Source organism: Ictalurus punctatus, chromosome 10 (genome assembly GCF_001660625.3).
Source record: "Ictalurus punctatus breed USDA103 chromosome 10, Coco_2.0, whole genome shotgun sequence".
Classification (NCBI taxonomy): domain Eukaryota; kingdom Metazoa; phylum Chordata; class Actinopteri; order Siluriformes; family Ictaluridae; genus Ictalurus; species Ictalurus punctatus.
Window position 1 is genome coordinate 10,893,430 of NC_030425.2, and position 23,571 is coordinate 10,917,000.

General features: G+C 38.6%; 1 protein-coding gene across 3 annotated transcripts in view; it reads right to left on the bottom strand.

Annotated features, from left to right (window-relative positions):
• Positions 1 to 23,571, bottom strand: part of nlgn1 (neuroligin 1) — a 272,406-nt gene that overhangs the window by 151,835 nt on the left and 97,000 nt on the right. The gene's annotated exons all lie outside the window — the stretch shown is intronic.

Consider the following 23,571-nt stretch of genomic DNA (forward strand, 5'->3'; position numbering starts at 1 on the left):
AAGAAGGTGGCCTGGTCTGATGAATCACATTTTATCTTACACCATATGGCTGGCTGGGAGTATGTGCGTCTCACCTGGGGAAGAGGTGGCACCAGGATTCATTATGGGAAGAAGGCAAGCCGGAAGAGGCAGCGTGATGCTCTGGGCAATGTTCTGCTGGGAAACCTTGGGTCCTGGCATTCATATGGATGTTACTTTGACACGTATCACCTACCCAAACATTGGTGAAGACCAAGTACACCCCTTCATGGCAGTGGTCTCTTTCAGCAGGATAATGCACCCTGACACACTGCAAAAAATTGTTCAGGAATGGTCTGAGGAACATAAAGAGTTCAAGGTGTTGACTCGGCCTCCAAATTCCCCAGATCTCAATCCGATCGAGCATCTATGGGATGTGCTGGACAAACATGTCTGTCTATGGAAGTCCCACCGTGCAACTTACAGGATTTAAAGGATCTCCTGCTAACGTCTTGGAGCCAGATACTACAGCACACCTTCAGAGGTCTTGTGGCCTCCGTGCCTTGACGGGTCAGAGCTGTTTTGGCGGCACAAGGGGAACTTACACAATAGTAGGCAGGTGGTTTTAATCTTATGGCTGATCAGTGTATAATCCCACTATCTGGTGTCACTTAGAAAAGTCTGATTCCTCTCAAGCTTTCTTTCACTCAGGGAGTTTTTTTTTTTTTTTTTTCCACCACTGTCACCACCAGCTTTTTCATTAGGGATCTAAATCTCCATTGAGATTTCTGTACAGCTGCTTTGTGATGATGTCTATTGTTAAAAGTGCTATACAAATAAAACGGAAATTGAAACTGAAATTGAACACTCCAAAAAGTACCAGAAATAAGCATGAACTGCAAAGCTGAATTATTAGTCTGGCAGGGTACCACCAAGGAAGATACCCAGTCTATGGGTGCAAATGATTTGCAACCAAATACCAAACATAGCACTTTGTCCAGGATTTTGTTCACTGCTTCACTGATCGATCGAGGGCTAAAATGCATGACTATTTATATGTGGATTCTTACACAGTTCACCTAGCATTAACAAATATCTAGTCACTCTGCTGTTACACATGAACAGGGGTATTTAATCTTCTCTGTAAAAGGCCAGTGTGACTTCAGGATTTTACTCTAACCAAACCACTCTAGAACATTTCAACTGTGCATCTGAATATCTAAAAAAAAATAATAATAATAAAATGATATACGATCATTATGTGTACTTGACATAAATAGTTCATGAGTACTCTTACACTTTAATAAATCTCACTGCTGTATCCTTAAACAACTTCTAGATTTTGGTTCAAGCTTGGTGTTCAACTCCTGCTCACACAAGTAATACTTTTAGCTTTGATAGATTTTATTTTTGGAAAAAAAATAATAAAAAAACACTCAAAAGAAAAGCTGCCCCAGTGCTATGCATATTGCATAGTGAATTTATAAATAAAATAACCTTAATGCTGACTTATTTAAACATTTATTCATTTAACTTTTTTTTTTTTAATGTATACGCTGAGTCCACTGAAGTTAGCAGTAATTGCTGATTCCCCCCACATCCTGAGCCTAGTGTAATATTTTGTATATCTAACACATGACAGAATATAGTGCAGTATAAGTGCACGTTTAAAACATGACAGAATTGATGTATCTGTCACTACGCTGCTGTAATGTTCATAGTGTTTTCAGTGTGTTGAGATGATCTACAGGGCAATACACTACAAGAAATTTTCTGCTTGACCAACAAAACATCGAAAACCGTGGTCCGAATGCGCGACACAAATCTCAACAGCACACTAATGCACTAAGCGGTGGTAAGCGAGGGTCAGAAATGGGGTTGTTATGGTTTCGCAGTTTCATGGTGTATGATCGGATGATTACTCCACTGTTGAGTTTTTCTAAATGCATTTCAGGCTCTTTTTTTACCCAGTCGAGTTCCTGGTTCTCATCCCTTTTATGTTCAGCTGCAACCTCCCAGAAATTTCCAAAGTGTCTCCCTCTGGACTCGTCATAAATTACACTACAGCAACATGAGTTACTCCACTTTTGGCTGTGTAGCATGTTTATCTTACACAATACTAATACCCTCAAACACACATGTCATTGCTGACCAGAACTAAAGACGTATTCGAGCAAGTGCATTAATACATGTCTGAGGACCGGACTCTGTGCTTGCTGAACATCTCATTCCAGATTTAGTCGCCCTTCTGGCTTCCACTTTTCTGGGAAGGATTTCCACTATTTTTTGTAATGTGGCTGTGGGGATTTGTGCTCATTCAAACACAAGAGCATTAGTGAGGTTGGGCAATGATATTAGGTGAGGAGGCCTGGGCTGCAGCTGGTATTCCAGTTCATCCCAAATGTGTTCAGTGGGTCACTCCAAACTTGGCACACCATGTTGGCACGGAGCTCGCTTTGTGCACAGGGGCATTGTTATGCTGGAACAGGTTTAAGCCCCTTCGTTCCAATGAAGGGAAATATTAACGGTCCAGAATACAAAGAAATCATATACAATTATGTGCTTCCAACTTTGTGCCAACTAGGCTGCACACCGATTACATCACTTGCCCACCGTGGCACCACCCCCACTGTCATTTTGCTTTTTTATAGTAATAATCATTTTGTTCAATTAGAGAACGGACGCTACAATTAAAACCGAACTCGTCTGATCAGCAGGAGTCAGATTTCATTTATCACGTTCATTAAGAATAATAATGAACCCACCATTCAAGCAATTGCCGCCACTGAATGGCCGTTAATTCGAAAGCAAAAGTGAAATGTGCTTGGCCATTCATAAGCGATTTAAAAGCAATTGGGAAAAGAGAGCAAAGCGCCAACGATAACCCCCCCAACTGTCAATCAACTTTAAAGGCCAGAACACGTTTATTTATGGCGCACACAACTCACTGGTAGAGTTGAGTCATAAATGTCCCTGTGGGTTAGCATTAGCAAGCTAACCTGAGTAAATAATGTGAAGCACAGCATATGCCTTGGTGACTCACATCGCTTTTGCTTGCATGATTGGTGGACACTTGCAACTCTTGATGAAGTTTGACTCATCTCAACCTGTTCAGAGTTTCAGGGGTGGAAAGTAAGACAAAGAAGCAGCGGAAAAGATGAGGTGTCCACTGCCACGCTGACAGACATATTCCATCCTCGACAGATATTAAACACTCATTACCTTTGAGCAGGTGAGTGCCGAGTTGCCATGGCAGCGTACTGCATCGGCCCACTCACTCCAACTCTTTTGCCTTTTATTCTGTAATCAGGGCAGATAAAGTGTGTGTGTGTGTGTGTGTGTGTGTGTGTGTGTGTGTGCGCACACGAGCACAAACATGCAGTCAGGCTGTGCAACCATCCAACACTGTTAGACAAACTCAAGGCATCTTTATGCAAATGCACTTGATTGTGTCAAAACAGACGGAAAGTGGAAACCGATTTAAGCAACGCAAAAAAGAGAGGAAAAGTGAGCGACAAATTGAGAGCGAGAGAGAGAGAGAAAGGCAAGAGCGAATGTAACAGAGATAAGGAAGTATCTCCTCACTAAGATTTTACTCACGACTGGTAATCAGAATAACATTTCAAATACTGTAGATTAATCCAGGTGAATTTTTAATAGTGCTTTCATATACGAGGGGTTTAGTCAGTTTGGAGTCAGTTTCTGGCTTACTTAATTGTGTGCAGTGTGAAACCAAAGCGCAAAACCAGTCAAAAGTATCAATTTCACTCAGATTCAGATGGCGAGTGTACCACCAAGTGCAAAAGCCCACCAAGATCCCATGTTTCACTTTCAACTGCCCGATGCAAATCTTGCAAAACACAAATTGTCGACAATTTCCGTCGTTTAAGCGTATTTTCACGCTTTTAATTAGGTGTCAATTTTCTAATTACTTCACTAATTGATTATAATATTATGTTATTATATAAAAATATTAGATTTTTGTGGATTACTCTTTCTAATAAGTGTGGAAGAATCTCAGACTGCGCTCCATTTGGTACATGGTGTACTATGTAGTTTCATCAATGCCATCATGTTTTATGTCATGAGCATATATAGAGAACAAGAAGCCATCTGGGAGCTAATTCTTCAAATTCGTAAAGGAATACAAAAGTAAGCTGCCAGATCCGATTGCTTAAGAATACAAAAGTAAGCAGCCAGAGATCCGATTGCTTAAAATATGTACAGCTGAATCTCGGTGACAAAAAAAACCAAAACACTACTGTGTGCAAATGTAAGAAAAATTACAGTACGATATTCCTTCTATGGGATTATCTTTGACTTTACTGTATGTGAAACAAACAGTAAAAAAAGCTCATTTTTGTTCTGTCTGTAACAGTATATAATCATAGACTTATTAATATTTCACAGACCTACTACTGTCCGTGTATGTATGTGTGTGTGTGTGTGTTAGATGAAGGGTGTGCGGTGGGAATGCAAAGCCTGAGGCTGTCAGTGTCTCTCTACATGCCAAAGTACAGTTCCCTCTTGGCCTAACAAAGCAGTCAAGCAGGGCAACATGACCAAAAGCAAGCTTTGAACAGACTCAGAGCAACAATACTCCCGAACAGTGACCTCCTTCACATACACTATACAAGTTTGTGGACACCTGACCAGCACATCCATATGTGTGCCAAACTGTTGTACAAACACAATTATATAGAATGTCTGCATGAAGGTCCACAAAGACAAGGTTGTAGTAGAAGAACCCAAGTGTCCTACACAGAGCCCTGACGTCAACCCCACTGAACACTTATGGGATGAACTGGAATGCCGAATATGGTAAATGGTCTGCACTTATATATCGCTTTTATCCAAAGCGCATTCACTCATTCACACACACACACACACACACACACCAATGGTAGCAGAGCTGCCATACAAGGCGCTAACTTGCCATCAGGAGCAACTTGGGGTTCAATGTCTTGCCCAAGGACACTTCAGCATGTGGAGTCATGTGGGCTGGGAATCGAACCGCCAACCCTACGATTAGTGGACAACCCGCTCTACCACCTGTGCCACATCAACCACCCCAATATCAATAGCAATACCTTTCAGCCACGTTTCCAAATCTAGCGAAAAGCCTTCCCAGAAGAGTGGAGGTTATTATAATACGGGTGACGAAATCTGGAATGGGATGTTCAAAAAGCACATATGAGTATGATGGCCAGGTCATACAGTATTTTTGGTCATACAGTGTATACTGCTACATATCTGTATACAATGTACAATGATCAGCCGGTTTATGACATACACCCACCTCTTATGTACAGTCATTGGCCATTTTATCAGGTACAAGTATCAGAAAGGTGCAGTCTGTAGGTATACAGTTACTGATTGTAGTCCTTATGTTTGCAATATATATATTCATGGAATGGGAACACAAAAGGACCATCAGTGACCAGGTAGACTTTGGGTAGTGGATCGGTAGTGGAATACACACACTAGTATGTATTCATACAGGCCACTTTGACACACCTACCTTGTTGCTCCATCTTGTAAGTGTATGGTTTGAGACTTCAGCGCTTCTTTTTCCATGTTACTTGTCTTCTACACATTCAGCAGTGTCAGTTTATCACAGGACTGCTAGTGGCTGGATATTTTTAGTTGTCGACTGATTCTCAAGCCAGGAGCCAGCAACACTGTTATGCCTAACACACTCATACAAGTGTTACACCTACTACCTTCCCACTACCTTGTCAGAATCACTGCTGAATATGTTCCAGTGGTGCTCCTATGAATGGTCCAGTGACCATCACTTTCCCATTATGGGCTCAACAAACTGTGCAACAGAACAGATGGGCTACTGTGAGTAAACCTACACTGTAAACCTACAAAATGATCTATTATTAAGATTGGTTTACCTCATTAAATGTAAGTACATGGAACATACATGCAATAAATAAGCAAGTCTGTGTATATACTTCCCATGCTCTGGAGCCAAAAGCAGGCATTTTTTTCATTCCCTCGAGAATGCATTCAAAAACCAACAAAAAAATAGCCCCAAAAAGCTAAAGATTCTCACTCTGTTCAGGCAGCAGGTTTATTTCCATTGAAATTCCCAATTCCAAGTCAGGCTGGAGAAAATGTTTCACTGGAGACCCAGTTCACTGCTGCTCCATGACCTCGCCTTGGGTTGCACTGCCTAAAAATCTTAAACAACGTAATTCATGCAGCCTCCCATCGGAGTTGATGGGTGATGTCAAACGCGCTCGCTATCTGCATTCCCCCAGGCTTCTTATGAGCTGCCTCCCACTGGCCCAGAGTGCTGAGTCAAGGGCTACAACTGCAAGCTCAAGAGAAGAATACCCATTTATTTCTGTTGCACCAGACACATGCCTTGTTCCTGAAACAATGAACTGCTAAACACTGCCATATCCACACAGAAATGGGAGAAGTGAAAGGAAAATGATCAATCTGTCACCATCTGTCGCCTTCTTCCTCAATAAACGTGGGCATCACCCTCAAAGAATAGCAGAGTAGTTCAGCAAAACATGAAGTCTGCTACTGAAACTCTCTGGAAATGGCAATTACATGACTACTAATTAAGCACTGATAAATGCAGAAAAGAAGGAGAGATTGAAACCGAGAACGAGGGTGCACATTTCCCATTTCTGCATCCAAATCTGAAGATTTCCATCACCTTTTCTGCCATAGCTCCTGATTAATGCAATCCCCTCACGAGCAGGATGGAAGACAAGACATATCAGCTTGAAATGAGCCTGAGACTCCCATTAAATGTTAATCTCTTCCAGCCTGCGCACCTCACAGCTCCGCCACTCTGAAGAAGGCAAGACTTGCACCAAGAATAAATTGCTGCACACACCAAGAGCCATTCAGAGTATATTACAGCCTCATCTACACTATTAAACATAATAAGTGAGTGCCTAGTGCACCCACCTTTCGTCTCACACACCAGAATTAAAAGTGTCAGATAAAACAAATTATGAAAATTGTAATATGGTTAATGCAATTCCAAAACAATCCTCATGTACAGCAATTACGTTAACAAGTGAAGGAACTTTGCAGTTTGGCTTATAAACTAGATGAGGGTTATAAAGCTTCCACTTGGACTAGCTGTTCCATAATGATGTGTGCAAGGTCTACATTGGATGGACACGTTGACGGAGTCATTGATAAAATCCTGTGATCGTATATTTTGAGGCAAGTTGAGAACAGGATTTGGCCCAGCACTGCTGTCTGTCAAAAAGCGTGGAGAAACTAGTGATGAAGCGATGAAAAGGGAGTTGGAGAGATTTGTCCACAAGGGCCCCTGTGCTCTCCCCTATTAGGTGTTCCATTGTCACTCTGGGGAGCCGCGAGCACACTTCAAACTTCGTAATGAGGGCCCAAAGCCTGACCCGAACACTGTTACCATAGCAACAGAGATCGGGCTAAGGCGTCATGCCGCTGAAGCAGGACGTGCAGCGCATGGGAATGCGGGTTCCGTGTCCACTATCCCCAGCCTCCCCACATCCTCTCGACACAGGTCCGGAAAGGAAAAGAAAAAACCCAACTTTCATCATAATCTACGACAGAGAGGTGCTTTCCGACATCGGGGACCAGTGAGGCCATTTACAGCATCCATATTAAATCTTACACAACAATGGCTTGGCAAGGAAGTAAGGGCAAGAGAATGACCAAGGCTGACAACAACTCTCTTTACTTTCAGCATTCCCAGGACAAATTGAAGGCTCTCAGACACTATCTAGACAACACACTCAAGCTACACACCAATTTAACAGACACCAGTGCAAAGGCCAAGAACACTAAGCCGAGAGGTAGTACAGGCAGAGGGGTTTTTTTTCTCTGGGACCAGGGAGAATGTAATTCATGCTAATGTAGACTAAAGTTGTGGTTTTGGGATGACCAAACCATTAAATCAAGACCTGCTGTGCATGAAACAGAAGCTGTGGCTTTAACATACTGCCAAGATAAAAGCAGAGCAAACCAGGAAGAGCAAATTTTACAACCACAACAAACCAATTTCCAGACAGCTGGGAGACAGGCTAAATCAGTGTCTAATCAGATATGACATATTCAGACCACTGACTGAAGAAAAAAAAAAACACCCCAGGATTCAAGTAATACCCAACAACCATGTATAAACAAAGGTCGGAACTGATAGGAATCAAAATATGAATTCACATAATGCCACATGCACATTACTAATAAATTTGACATGTATAGTATTCAGCCATGGGGTATTGTTCCTCACCCCTTTACACTTCGGTTGAATATAAGATTTTTTTTTTGTATTATTTTTCTATTAACATTCATTAAACGTGTTATTACAAAAGTTACTACAATTCCCAACAGGGATTCTGCAAACATGTTATTCAATCATTGCATCAGTGCAAGTCAGAACTGCTAGCCAGTCATAGTGCAGGCGGTGGGGGTTTGTTAGAATACAAGTGGGAAGTAAACATTGCACGGTAGAAGTTGAACAGAAAACTTTTTTTCCCCTTTAACACAGATAACAATTCAGTTAAAGTATGCCAGTGGAGCACACTCGATGTTGGTAGACACAAACAGAAGCTAAAGTGGGTTTGTTTTTTTTGTGTGTGTTTTGGGGTTTTTTTGCCACAATTCCAATGGGTAAGATATTCAATACATAAGACTCAGTACTTTATAATCACTTCTAATAAAGACTTTATTGCATTGATTGGGGTCACGACCCTGTGATGTGGATGGCGTCACGGCAGGTTTTTACAAACCGTTATGCACTTACAGTACACTTGATTACAGAATATTTTCAAATAGTAATTAAAACTGTCATATTACTCTAGGCGGGATGTACCTGCTGAAATGAGATACACACTTTTGACTAAATCTCCTGATTTTGATAAGCTGCAGTGAAAGTATGAGTGTGTAAAAATGAGGCCACTAGCCAAAATCTTAACACACCTGCGAATGTGGCCTGTGGTTTAGTTTGGGCCGACTATCATCCAGAGCACTTTCACGCAGGGAGGAGTGAGAGTATTATCACAGTGAGAGTGTAAAGTCCTTGTTTTTTTTTTTTTTGGGGGGGGGGTGGGGGGGGGGGTTTCTGAGAAAAACATGAAGTGCTAGAGTATCTGTAGAAGTATCTGTATTCAGATTTAAACCAGAGGGATTTTTTTTCTTTTTAATGAAAAATGAATAAAAAGAATCACTATACCCCGAAACACTAAAAAGAGCGTCACTATGCAAGCATTCTTCATCAATATCAGCTACATCAGTCAAGATCATAATTGGTTTTAACTAGAGATTTACACAGGATTTTTTTTAATCCCACTTGTGCAGTTATTATTTTAGTTTATACCTGCCTGAGATATGTTCTAGCAAATTTATTTGGTTATATTTCCCCACAATATATCATTTATTTATTTGTTTGTTTATTTATTTATTTGCGTCCGCAGGATCTCAGTCCCTATGCAAAAACTCAGGTCTCAACCAGATGCTCTTTCTGGCAAAGCTTTCCTAGTTCTTGTGTGTATGCTACAAAGGGAGACCTTTTACAGGATTTCAGACTTCTTGATAATTCACTCATTGGCAACTTAGTCAAGAACCCTCTTGAAGGTTCCTCTTGAAATTACCACCATTGTGTAGGCATGTCTTCCCCTCGGGCCCTCCATCATCTCTTCCAAAGCAAACGCTTTCAGAATCTTCTGCCCTTAAATATTACTGAATTTCAGGTTGGTGCAATGAGAATATTGCATACTCATCACTCCTCATTCCTCAGTAGCTGACATTCAGCTGGGTCATTATGGCACTTAATCGAAATGAATCAGCTGTCTTTGGCAACACGTGCATTCCATGTTAATGTTATGACTTATCTGAGCATTAGCAAAACCAGCTTAATGATCATGCTGAGCTTTTACACGTTGCTCCCACTCAGCGTTGCACTTCGGCTGAATCATTTCCTTGAGATCATCATGAATCAAATACCAGTGTGGCCAAATAAATGGTATTCAAACACTGGGGGATCTTTGGATTCACTGAGGCATAGAGCGTGATCAGTATTAACCAGCTATTTCTAGGAAATGCTTTGATACAATGGGCCAAAGCAACAATCAGAATACAAAGTAAACTTGCAGGATTTTCTGTAAGATCTCAGGCAAACACGTTTCTTGGAAGCATAACAAAACTATATACTGACGTGCAAAATTGACAAAGAGAATCTCAGCAATGGCGGTTGTACATCTTCCAAGCTTTGAAATTGGGGAAAAAAAACAAAAAAAAAAAACATGATGTTTTTAAGTTAAAACCAGTGGATCAGTGGGCTAACTGCAAGCATCTGCACAATGCTCATGTCAATTCTAAGCTCACTCAGCTGAATGTTTTTGACAAGGGTAACAGGGCTTCACTCCTTTTGGCTTAACTATAACCATGGCTTGCAAGCAGCTATCCATAACACCTCAGCAGTGCCACATCCTGATTGCCTCCATGCCAAACCGCATTGATGCAGTAATCCATGCAAATGGAGCCCCGACCAAGTAAATTAACATACTTTCCAGAAGGTCGACATTTCTGTCTTATAAATTCTTTATACAAATATTTTGAGATACTGGATTTTTGATTTCCAGGAGCTGTAAGCTATCCATCCATCCATACATCTTCTATACCGCTTATCCTTTTCAGGGTCACGGGGAACCTGGAGCCTATCCCAGGGAGCATCGGGCACAAGGCGGGGGCTGTAAGCCATAATCAAGATTAAAACTAAAACAAAAAGGCTTGAAATATTGCACTTTATGTGTAATGAATCTAAAATATCTGAATTAAATTACTGAAAATTAGCTATATTTCCTTTCCTCTTAAGGCTTTGATTCTACACTTGAAACTCTATGCTGTAATCAAACTTGACAAAGATCACAGCATGAGTCCTTACACGGGTTTTCAAGGACTTTCAAGCGTATAGTTCATCTGTATTAATGCATGAAATATTGCAATCTTACTTAAACCCTCGACCCCCGATAACTTTAACTTAATGTAACAGCATATATACCATCATGGATAGTGGCTCCTGAAAGCATAATGTGGTCTATAGGAAGTACTAAATTACTTTCAACCACTGTGAAGCAGAAATCACTCCATAATAGCGAATACGTTATTCAAAATGAAACATGCTCTAAAAACAGATACTAATACAAATTAAAAGATGCACTATTCAGCATTTTGGTTAGACTCAAAGAAACGACAAAGAAAGGTCACATTCATTAACACAAATGCGAGATGCTGTGTGGTGCATTTATTCATCTTTAGTAACGCTCTGGTCAGGGCTGCAGTGATTTATATTAGGGTAATAGTTTGTTTCATGCAAAAAAAAATTTAATAAAATAAAACTGTGCAAGCAGGATTAAAAACCTGATCTTGAAGAATTATCAGAGCAAGAATTCATAGACCATGCTGATACTGCTGGCATTTCTACCTCAGGGGGATTTTTCTAGCGTTTTTCTAGGGTTTCCAGAGGAAAAAACCCCTTTCTGTTTAGATCATGCGCTCTATGGGTTTAAATACCGATACAGATACATGGATGAATATTCAGAGCGCTAAACAGATACAGGTACTGGAATTTCATTACACACCTACTCCATAATCAAGAGTCCCTCGTTCAAGCACTGAGCAAAATCAAAACTCAACCCGAACAAGCGCAGATATTTGTGCAGATCCGTCTCGAAAAGAACATTTTCCTTCCCATCTGACACAGTCTATTATTCATCAAGTGATTTGCTTCTACTGTAAACTGCCCCTGAGAGAAACCCTTTTCCCTTGTCACATTTAATTAAAAGCTCGCTTATTCGAGTAGGTTACGATCAGTTAATTAGTGCAAAAAGCCATTAGTTTCACACAAACTACTCGCCAAGTATAAACAATCATTCCCACAATTACTTCATTAAACCGACTGAAATGTTTTGCTTTAAAACGCTCAAGGCAAGGAAGTCTATCGCTAAGTAAATTAATTATGCCAATTAAAAGGACTAACACGTGAAAAATGATGACGAAGAGACTTGATCTGGAAGTGGAGTGGGAGGAGGTTGGGCTTTAGCATGATTAGTATGCAATCAATTTCACTTAAGTATAGTGTTAGTGCTTTTGAACAAGTGAAATACACATGTTCAGAAAAGTCAAGGGCAAAATGCAATGTTAGCGGACGGCCAGGGCGGACAGAAGAGCAGTTAAAAACAACACATCTAGTGTTTGTTCACTAGATCAATCCTTAAACAAATGAATGGTGTATTATTTGGTCAATTCTAAGGATAAACCAAATCAAACTGTTCTGTGAACAACGTTAACCTGTTCAGCTAGTCCTTACAAATAACTAGACTGACATAAGATTATGTCATAGTATTATTATCCCCACAACACTTTCACGTTCGCGTTTACCTTAAGATGAAGTGAAGGAGACTTTTCATTGATAGAAATTTCAGCAATAGATTTTTTGTGTTTGGTTTTATATATATATATATATATATATATATATATATATATATATATATATATATATATATAAAAAAGTGTATGTTAAAATATCAAATAAGAATTTATTTTATATTACGTATACGTTGGTTTTTTTTTTTTTAAAGCTGCATTTCCTGTGATATAAATGCTATCATACACCTGACTTCCTCAAAACTCGTTTGTATTGTCTGAGTAGCATTGGGATCCACTCGGTTGTAATATTAGCCCTCTATAACCCACCATCCCTCACATTCTTCTGACATATCTATTCTAACGCCGCCAGATTGCTTGGCCAATCTTTGTCCAATTTTCTTGACATATCTGTTATAACTCTGCCAGATGACATACAGTGCCTTCTTCAAATCAGGTCTGGAGACTGAGCGGGTCATCGCATGTTTTATATTAAAAAATAACATATTTATTTGTGTTTTTTTCCTTATAATTATTATTATTATTATTAATATTTTTGTCTTGTTGCAGGGCATCCTCACATTTAATTTGGATTATTAATAGAATATTTCTAAGATATGAATATTCCCAGGAAACAAACTTTTACACTGTACCCAAAGTGGGTTTTCCCTTTCCTGTAAAAGTGCACTGTACAGTATGTAAATGTATTCTAGTTTTCTTTGAAAAGAATAAAAAAGTGGGAGATGTGCATGGCGTTCATTATTAGGACATCAAAGTCCATTTTGACGTGCATCAGATGCATCCTTTAGAGTAAATCAAAAGAAACCTGTGAGAGAAGAAATAGAGGCGTTTCATGCTGCTGCTTGTGATGGGAGCATGTTTGCGTGTGGCCACTGTGAGTGGAAGAAATTCATGGCATGAAAGCCTGATGGTTCGACATCCTTCTGTAGGTTTAACACATACTAACCTTCGTAATAAAGCAAAATAAGGTTTACACCAGTGGTATTCAGCTAAAATTTGTCAAGATTCAGTTACGGATAAGCCATATAAGCAACTAACATTACTGATTAGTGACAGCAGTTATCTTTATAGGTGTGACTATTAATGATTACTTTATGCCAACAAATAATACATGAAACAATTTCATATGGCTAGGTTTTGTTTCATAGTGGCGGATCACATTAACACTCTCGACTAGCACATGCACATTAGAAACAATGGTTTTAAATTTGATGTTGGTAGAATGCATCAAACGCATACTGGTCTGTCCGCTAGTCTTTAACCAATCTTAACTCTTTTTTTGTTATCTCTAGCCATGTAGCTAGTCTCTGGTCTGATGAGTTGCCTTCAGTTAAGTGACTTGCATAAGTGCATGTTAGGGATGTCATGATGCCAAAAATCTACCGATACCACCAAAAGTACGTTAGCATCGTTAACAAATAATTAGCTATCGCTAACATTACATGGAACATAACGTTAGCTGGTTTCATGGCTACAGTGCCAGCTGCCTCAAACAAATATAATATAGGACCGTCAAATTCCAGGTGTTTCCTCGCTTTGTTTCAAATGAACGATAGCCTCGGTCGCACACCGGCAACCGCTAAACTTGTTAAGCTAAGCTAATCTTCTGTAGTTTTTCCCGTGTGCTTGTAGGCGTTCTTCTTCTTCTTTACCACTTGGTACATTCATTAGAAACGGTACCAAAGGTACTGCAGAAAAATAAATAGCGTCACGTTTTAACAAGGTTGGTACCGACTTGGTACCAAAGTATCGGTTCTCGTGACATCCCTGGTGCATGTGATTGGATACGCTGCAACAGAGGTTCTGCTACATGTATCAGAAACACAAGGCACTGAACTACAGCCCGTTTTTCATACATTTATCAGCTCCACTACAGTATTTTTATGCTATAGTATATACATCCTTACTGCAGTCCACCAGTGGACGACCCGTTGTCCAGTCCATTCAGGATTTCGGAGGCTTCTTTTGTGATTGTTGCGGCCAAAAATGCTTGACTTTGCTGCAGCTTTGTTCAAACTTTTTAAACTACTTGAATTTGGCGAAATTGCCATCACATGAAATGGTTTTGCACGATCTTTCGAAGCGATGCTTGTTGGAAAATGAGACCTTTTAAGCTGTACTCAGGTTTGGCTGAATGTGTGTTGTGATGACGTCACATGACGCATCTTGGCCCAAATCTGCTGTAATTTTTGAAAAATCTTCTCTGAATATTGCAGATCTTCCTTGATCTCGCGTTCATTTCTGCAATCGCAAAACCCTGGAGAGACTGCCTTGTCTACACTATAGAGTCCAGCTTGAACATAATTTAAACCAGTTCTTTTATTACTTTATTCACTAAAGGTCAGTATCATTTAGTTATAGATTGCATAATTTGTATTAAAATAAAAAAGATGCCACTGGAAAGGGCAATTTTCTGGGAATGTCCTCAAGACACAGACGGAATTATTGTGCATCCTTTAGCCAATGCAGTATTTTTCTGATTTAGAAATAATTACATGCTTAACTGATGCCCTGGTCGAAGTGATAAGCCATATCTAAGCCCTAATGAGTTTGTCACATTCGTGCAAGCTGATAAACTATTCTACTGACACAGTGCACAGAGGCGTGTTTCCGGTTCACTGGTGAGATTTTCTCGGTAAACCCGAAAAACTTGAAACCCCAAAGCAAAAACACGGATCTGCGTGGTGGGGGTGTTAATATGTTGGAGAAAGAACAGAGTGAAATAAACAGAGAAAACTGAGCCGCTGGCATATGAATAATTCAAAAGCGTTAAACGGCTCAAGAAAAGAATAACGTTTTTATATTTTATAATAAAAGCTTCCAGTAAAAAAAAAGGAGAAAAATGTAGGAATGTTTCTAAACTAATCTGAACAAGGTCTAAATAAAAACCTGATCAACCGAGTAAAACAGCAATCCTTACTCACTTATCAACTTAATGCTTTAAAGTGTCTGAACAAATCTGATTCCAGATACTTGTCTGTAATATTAATCCACTGATCTGAGATAAGTGCGGAACTACAAAAGGATTTATAATTGCAACTAATAGGAAGAGAAAGTCACTTGGTGATTTGAGAAGTAAATTCCAGAGCAGTGCTAATTGCTTTTTTTGGAGTCGCAGCCTTAAAAACTACGAAGCATCGCTACAAAAAGGACTGGGTTCGAGTTTCAGCTATACACCCTAATTGTGTCTCACAAAAGCAGACTGTTCCATTTAGAACAAAGAAACCCAGAGCAATAACAGCTAGGCCATTAACAATTAGTCACCACTGCACCTAATTAGACAGAGGAGATAAAAACAGGTTCTAAATTTAAACAGTAGGTTTTGTGTGAAGCTCAATACACTCCACTAATGACATCTACCCGAGTACCCAGGCATGACTTGGAATCGGTCACTAAATGGGAGAGTCAGGGGCTAAATTTGTTTGCTGGCTTAATGGTAATAAACTCCTTTAGTTTGAGAATGGGGAAGAGGTTACAAATGGCTACTTCCCCTGAGGGCAAAGCAACCCTACATGGCTATTCATTCCTTTCTAGACCAAATGGGTTGATGCTAAATTGGGAAATGCATCTCTAATTAAACTTTGGCTAATGGCGACATGCTGTTTACGGAATTGAGCCTTAGTTCAAAGATTCAGAACGATTGTCCTTGGTTATTTAGGAGTCTGGACTCAAAAGTGCCGATAAACTGGTTTATATAATCAAAAACGATTCATATATTCATTTAAGAATTCATATACACATAATAACGTATTGCAAAATTCTACCAAGGATGTACAAATAGTTCTAATGCAAAACTGAATGACAAATTAAAGAAAAAAACAACATAGTGTCTTAGGCCAGAACATGTTCAATCCTAGAATCTATTCTACAAGTCACTGAAACTGTATTCGAGGGATGAACACCATTCTTCCCTCCGTTGGTGTTTTGATAGTGGTGATAAACAGTGCTATCTAACATAAGGCTCCAAAATCTCTCATTGGGTTGAGATCTGGAGACCGTGAAGGCCGTAGCATGTGATTTACATCATTTTCATCCTCATCAAACCATTAAGTGATCGCTTATGGCCTGTGGGTGGGGATGGGGAGGAGGGGTCATCCTGCAAGAGACCACTCCCCTCAGGATAGAAAGGTTACTCATTCAGCATATCATCATAGGATGAAGGTGATCAGTCAGAATAACTTTGCATTGATTTGTAGTGATGCTTCCCTCTTCCCTAAGGAGACCCAAACCAAGCCAGAAAAATGCCTCCACCAGCCTAACAGCCTTGAATTTGTCGCCCATGTGTATATCACTTTTGTTATCCAACGGTACAAAAGTCTTAAATTTATGCCTGTTAGGCTTAGTCCCAAAGAACTGATTTATATTAATTCCTCTAAAGATGTTTATTCAGTGCTTAAGGACATCCAAGATAAAATCACTGCCCTGCAATATTAATGTAGACTCTATTTCTTTTTTTTTTTTTTTTAAACAATTCTACCAAATTACCCTGGATACCTTCTACATTAAACGTCAATTACCGTATTAATGTCTGCTGAATAGAATTTGGCCTCATATACAGTAAAGTAAAATGTTCAAGTGTTTTTCTTGTTGTTGTTGTTTTCTTTCGAAAGGAATGATCACAAGTAAATGGAAAGTGCATCGGTCACTCGAGTATTACAGTAATCAACACAATCATGAAAAAGCACGCCATTGGGCCAGGAAGAGCACTCTGCTCTGTCACTTAATCAATACAGCACTGATACCAATAAAGCCTCGCATTTGGCCTGCTGTGGCCTGCTTAGAAAACAGGCATAATACATCTCCTCTCTCCTTTAAATGTCTGCAAATTATCCCGAGAGCTTCAAAGTCTAAACTAGGGCTGGGTGATATTGAAAATAAATAAATAAATAAAATCTTGATTTTTTTTTTTCTATCTTCATGAACGATTCTCGATTACAACTTAGATTTTTTTAAAAAAAATTTGTTCTTACATAATGCTGTTGAAAAATTACGCAATTTACTTTACGCAAATGACTCTGTTCCTGTTTTTGCACAACTTACAGTAATGAACCCTTCTTTCTTGACGGAGTATAGGGGACCATGCCTTTTGTGACATGAAATGCCACCGCAACTGAGAAGTCAACTTGGGGTATTCTTCTCAAATCCGACTTCCTTCCGCGTTCACGGAGTGACGTCAAATCGGCACGGTTGTGCACGGCATCAGAACTAATAAAACCTCTTACCTTTAAATGAGTTATACTGTATTTACAAGTATTATCTTAGGATTAATCAACATACAGATATATTTGTTTATAAAATCTAAAACACTGACCAAACAGTTCACTGTCTGAGAGAAAATACACATCACTCATCATGCCGGGGCGAAAATGGCGTAATGCCGGCCGGCGATTTACCGCTTAGGATGTAATGCAGCATTATATTTTATATTAAACTGTTCATCTGACTTTTCAAAGCTGTACCGATTCCATATCTCTAAGTCATATCTGAACCTTTTGCTATGATCTCAGTCCTTGGCAAAGCTCTAGCTGTTTATCTTGCCTTTTTTTGTTGTTGGTGTTGTTTTTTTTATCTAAGCGTGCAGTGTTTGTAGGTAGCGCAGGCTGCATGAGGCGTTTATCACGTTTATAAGAAGGCTGTGTTTTTCCCTTCGTATTAGATTAAACTTTTAATAGCATTCAAGGATTTTTCATAAAACAATTAAATATGCATATTTATAACATGGTCTGTCTGAAATCTCGATTCTGATTGGCTGGAAGATGTGCGTTCAGACTGTTGAATACACAGGTAGTTCCAGTTAGTTTAATCACTATTCTAAATAAATGTGCTGCCTATAAATAACTGTAACCATAGTAACATACAGCATAGTTACAAATGCATACAGTAGCTAAACTCACAGCTTCATCTCTCTCTCTCTCTATACACACACACACACATTATATATATATATATATATATATATATATATATATATATATATATATATATATATATATATATATATATATATATAAACACACACACACACACATATACATATTAACTATTTATTATAATTCATTCAAATAAATGTAATCGTATCACACTTCTTTATCTCTGTGCATAATTTAGAGCGGGCAGAATTCTAGATCTGTATATATAAAATAACTCATGACAATTAACCGTTATTTTTATCCTTTCAGTCAAATTTTGCACTGCAAACATCAATGACAGCTTTAACTTGTAAATGCTGGCATGTGACCGTGGTATAAACAGGATAATGCTCTGCTTCGCATCGGATGGTTCTTTTCCTCCACAACGTGCTTTAAAATAATGCAATGCACACCTAGCCGTGAATTATCCCTTACATATAAACATGTACAATCTCAATCAGAACATTTTCAAAATCACATTAAAACAGTCATTCACATTAAGCATAATTAATCATGAGACTCGCCCAGCACTTGTCTAAACCCATCTAAACATCACTGAGGCTCGTGTGGTGCACATTTCCTTATTAAAGTCTTGACTGGTTGTGGCACTGAAACATGCAGTGGCCATAAAGCATAAACTTCCATATGCTGTTTTCTCCTGCATGGACACACACACACCCCTCAATAACACAAGGGGCCATTCTCATTTGGCAGCGAGTGCCATGGTCAGATTGTCTCCCCAATTTCTATTTAGCAGCCAGCCCCTTCAGGGTGTTTTCACTCGATTTATTGCATGCAAGGGCGAGGACGTTGCATTAGTGTCTGGCAGAGAGACACATGCCGCCCCTCCTGGCCAGATGTGGCTGTCCATATGGAATACTTGGACAGGCTTTGGATTAAATCCCTATCCTTTCCATGCTGAGCCTCCCATTTGCTCCCATTTTCCCCTTCACTGAGCACGGCAAGGTGTGAGAAGGGCTTTCCGCAGATATGTTTCTGGGGAATCAGAGTGGACACAGGAGGTGGGAACAGAGAGGCTCAGTCTCTCAGGGTTCAACTTGTGTTATATTCATGTCATGAATATGTCACTCTGCTCCTGAGACTGTGCCGCCTGTCACAAGGTATAGAAGTCGACTATCAAGACGTGTCACGTGACGTCATCGCAACACACATTCAGCCAAAGCACTCTTTGATTCGTGTGCGTCGAACATGAGTACAGCTGAAAGATCTCATTTACCAACAAACATCACAGTCAAAGACTGTGCAAAACAATTTCGCGCAATTGCAATTTTGATAATTCAAGCAGTTTTCTGCAAAAATATTATTTAAAAAAGTGCTTATTAAATAATAAGCGTAGTAAATGTAGCTTACCCTAAGGAATGAAACTTCCAAAATTCAGAAACTGTAACTTTAGCCCATTGGCAAGCTTAGCTTTAACATTAGCAGGTATCAGTTATCAGTTTGTGTTGACATCAGTTCCATTGGGAGCACAATTTATAGGTTTTATAACTAAACTGATTCAGTAGATTAAAGTTTATCTACCGATTCTGTTTAAAGCGTGAGGGAATGAATACAGTTTTAATGAAAGTGAGTGGGGATGTGTCAGACGTGCCCCCCCGTGTCTGGGACAAAAGGTTACCACAAGGTTAGGTGTCACATTTCTGCTTGGGCAATTGTAACAGCATGCACGTCTGCTAACTTACCCCATGATGCTTAGTTATTAGAGTGTGCTAATTAGAGTGTATACTCTAACTATATACCCATTTTAGTATGTACCGTGTATGACATTATTGATTTGTAAAAAAAAAAAAAAAATTTTAAATAAAAAAGCTAGATAGGTATGGGTGTAGAACCCATCTCTCTCTCTCTATCTGGCTCTGTTATTTAATAAGAAATGGCACATTTGATGCTTATTAAATTACTTATTAATCGTTTCCATTTTTATTCTTTCCATTGAGAATCATTTCCCTAGGAGCAGACTTGCACTACAGGTGCATCTCAAAAAAATTGAATATCGTGGAAAAGTTCATTTGTTTCCGTAATTTAATTCAAAAAGTGGAATGTTCATATATTCTAGATTCATTATACATAAAGTGAAATATTTCAAGCCTCTTTTTTTTTTTTTTAAAGGGCTTACATCTCATGGAAATCAAAAATCCAGTATATCAAAATATTAGAATAATATATATGCATAATATATATAAAATATGTAATAATAATAATAATAAATAACCAGTCATAAATAAATACATTTTGCACTCAACGTATTGCATTCAGTGGTATCTTCCACATTACTGAAGTGTACCAACAGGAAATTTCCATCAGCACGGTGCAGAGTCAAAACAGCACCTGTCCCAATGAGACTAAACAAGCTTTGTTATATAATGTCCTGAGTGAGCCAAAACAACTGAGCTGCCAAAAATAGCCCCTGTACATAGCAATCATTTGATTGGTGCAGTTGGTGCACAGCAGCCATTTACAGTTAGTTATAGCACAGCGCTTTTAAATTCTCAAATTTGATTGCTCAGAAGGCGTTGACTAATTTTCTATAACAGGATGGGCCTGACAGTAGGCAAATCATAGGTTTGTATTAATAAAATGTGTAATAAAACATTATTGTTTCTATAGTAACAGCTAACTCTCAGGAACACTCCACACAATCTAAGCCAAATAATAAAGAGATTAAAAAACCTGCTCGTATTTAACAAAGAAAAATGTATAATCGTCGATATCCTGATAAGCTTTCTGTGAGGAGATGTCTATAAATAATTTATGTCTCTGGTTTCTCTCTTTGTAACAGTACGTAACACATAACTACAAATGGTACAAATTATGTGTTTTTATTCATAAAAAAATGTAATCAAAGCAAATTGCTGTGGTATAAGAAGGGAAAAAAGCACTTTGTGTTGTGCTGTAATAGGAAAATAAGCAACTAAGTCTTCAGACTTGGGGAGTAACGGAATACATGTAGCGGCGTTATGTAATCAGGATACAAAAAACTGATAACTGTAATCTGTTACAGTTACGTCAAAAAAACTAAGTAATCAGATTACAGGTACATTTGGTAAAAAAATAAAATAAAAAACGGGAATACTATAAGGATTACAATTTTTTTTTTTAAATTTAAAACCAGAGAAATGAATCTTTTGACATAACACAATATAGACAGCTGCTTGATTATAGTTCTGGTTCTCTCTTGCTAGTCATGACTCACATGGGCAACCTCCTGGTGCATACGGAAATAAACTTTGCACAAAGTTAATTTGGTAGAAATTAACACACAATTTTTTTTTGTTAGGTTAACCATACGTCTAAATCTGATCAAACGTCCGGGATTCAGCTTTAGTTTCATTATGATGTGCTTATGGTCTAATACTGCATCACGTGTACCCATATTTGCATTGCTTTAACCCCTCTCTGTAATTCTCGCACACCAATCGGTCGATTATAAAAGGATTGCAGCCTCTCAACCATTAGCCTAATCTCAGCGAACGTGTGAAGGTGAATCGCTGTTGTGTAAGGCCTCAATATAGCAGCAAATGACAGTCGTAACAATGCCCATAGCCATATAAGGTCATTTTTAATTGCATGTTATCACATTGCTTCGTATTACATGGCCATTCAAATGTGTGAATGATGGCGGAAGGTACACTCATAACATCTGATATTTTAATTTATTCCACAGACATTCAAAGGAATGTAGGGAAAAATGTCAAACGTGTGATGTAATGTTACCCGCATCCGTGACAGCGATCTTTTATTTATTTATTTATTTATTTAAATAAAAGAAATCCAAACCTTGAACATGTTTTAAGCTTAAAATAATCTCCCAGAATTTCAGATCACACTGCGTTTCTCTTGACTTTAATATAATTATGTGGCCTTGAAGTAATCCGAAAGATTACATTACTTTTATATTGTGATATTTGGATTACGTTAATGATTACATTTTTTTATGAAGTAATTTGTAACTGTAACAGAATACATTTTTAAAGTATCCCTCCCAACCCTGTAAGTCATTGATTGCTTTCCTTTGACAGCATACCCCATATTGGTTTGTATTATATACTTATTATTTATAGTCATTTGATTGCCTCTACCAGACAGTAAAAAAAAGTCTCCTTAATTTTTAAATAACTGTCTAGCAACACAGCAAATCCCTGTCAAGTAGTTAAGCTTTAACTGATTTTCGCTGTATTTCTGAATACAAACTTGTTTCCTTCAGGGTGTTTTTGTATATTGTCTAGAATACAAAAAAGCATGGCAGTAAATACTTACACTTTCCTCAGCATGTGGCAACTCAAAATGATTTAGTTTTAAGGAAAGCACGGCTATTCATCATGTTGACATAAAATAAATGATAAGCATGGTAAATGTAGCATACCCCTAGTAAAATCATTTAGTTTTGGCCACTCATTATCTGATGGGAGAATACAAAGCCACTGTGAGAATATGACAACTAAAATGTTCAAAAATTAAATGAAACTTCCAAAATTCAGAAACTGTAACTTTAGCCCATTAGCAAGCTTAGCGTTACCATTAGCGGGTATTAATTATCAGTTTGTATTGACATCAGTTCCATTGGGTTCCATCTGGAGCACAATTGATATGTTTTATAACTAAACTGATTGTGTAGCTAAAAGGGTTAGTTTTGCAACTGCACGTCCACACCTGATTTTGGGACTAAACTTGATTCTGTTTAAAGCGTGAGGGAATGAATATAGTTTTAATGAAAGTGAATGGGGATGTGTCAGACGTGCCCCCCGTGTCTGGGACAAAAGGTTACCACAAGGTTAGGAGTCACATTTCTGCTTGGGCATTTGTAACAGCATGCACGTCTGCTGACTTACCCCATGATGCTTAGTTATTAGAGTGTGCTAATTAATAAGTGTCAACACTTCTGGGCTTTCCTTTGTTGCGTTAACAAAACTCTTCTCTAATCGGCTGAGATGATCACTGGAGATCAGCTAATGATCTTTTAATGTATGCATATTGAAAAACCATTAAATGTAGCACAACCTAGCAACAAGGACCAAAAGACAGATGTGTGGTGTTAAAGTACTATGGCCTTTCTAATTACACACCAAAAGTGCTGGGCAAAGTTTCCCTTCACTCTGAATGTGTACAATAATCAAATGATTGCTTCCTAGTTTCCTCTAGTTTCTGATAGAGACACACTTTGTTTTAGGGTTCTACATAGAACATTCTGGTTCTACCAGTAGGACAACCAAAAAATCCTTAAGAGTGGGGCTGGGCAATATATTGATTTAATATCGATATCCTGATCAATGAT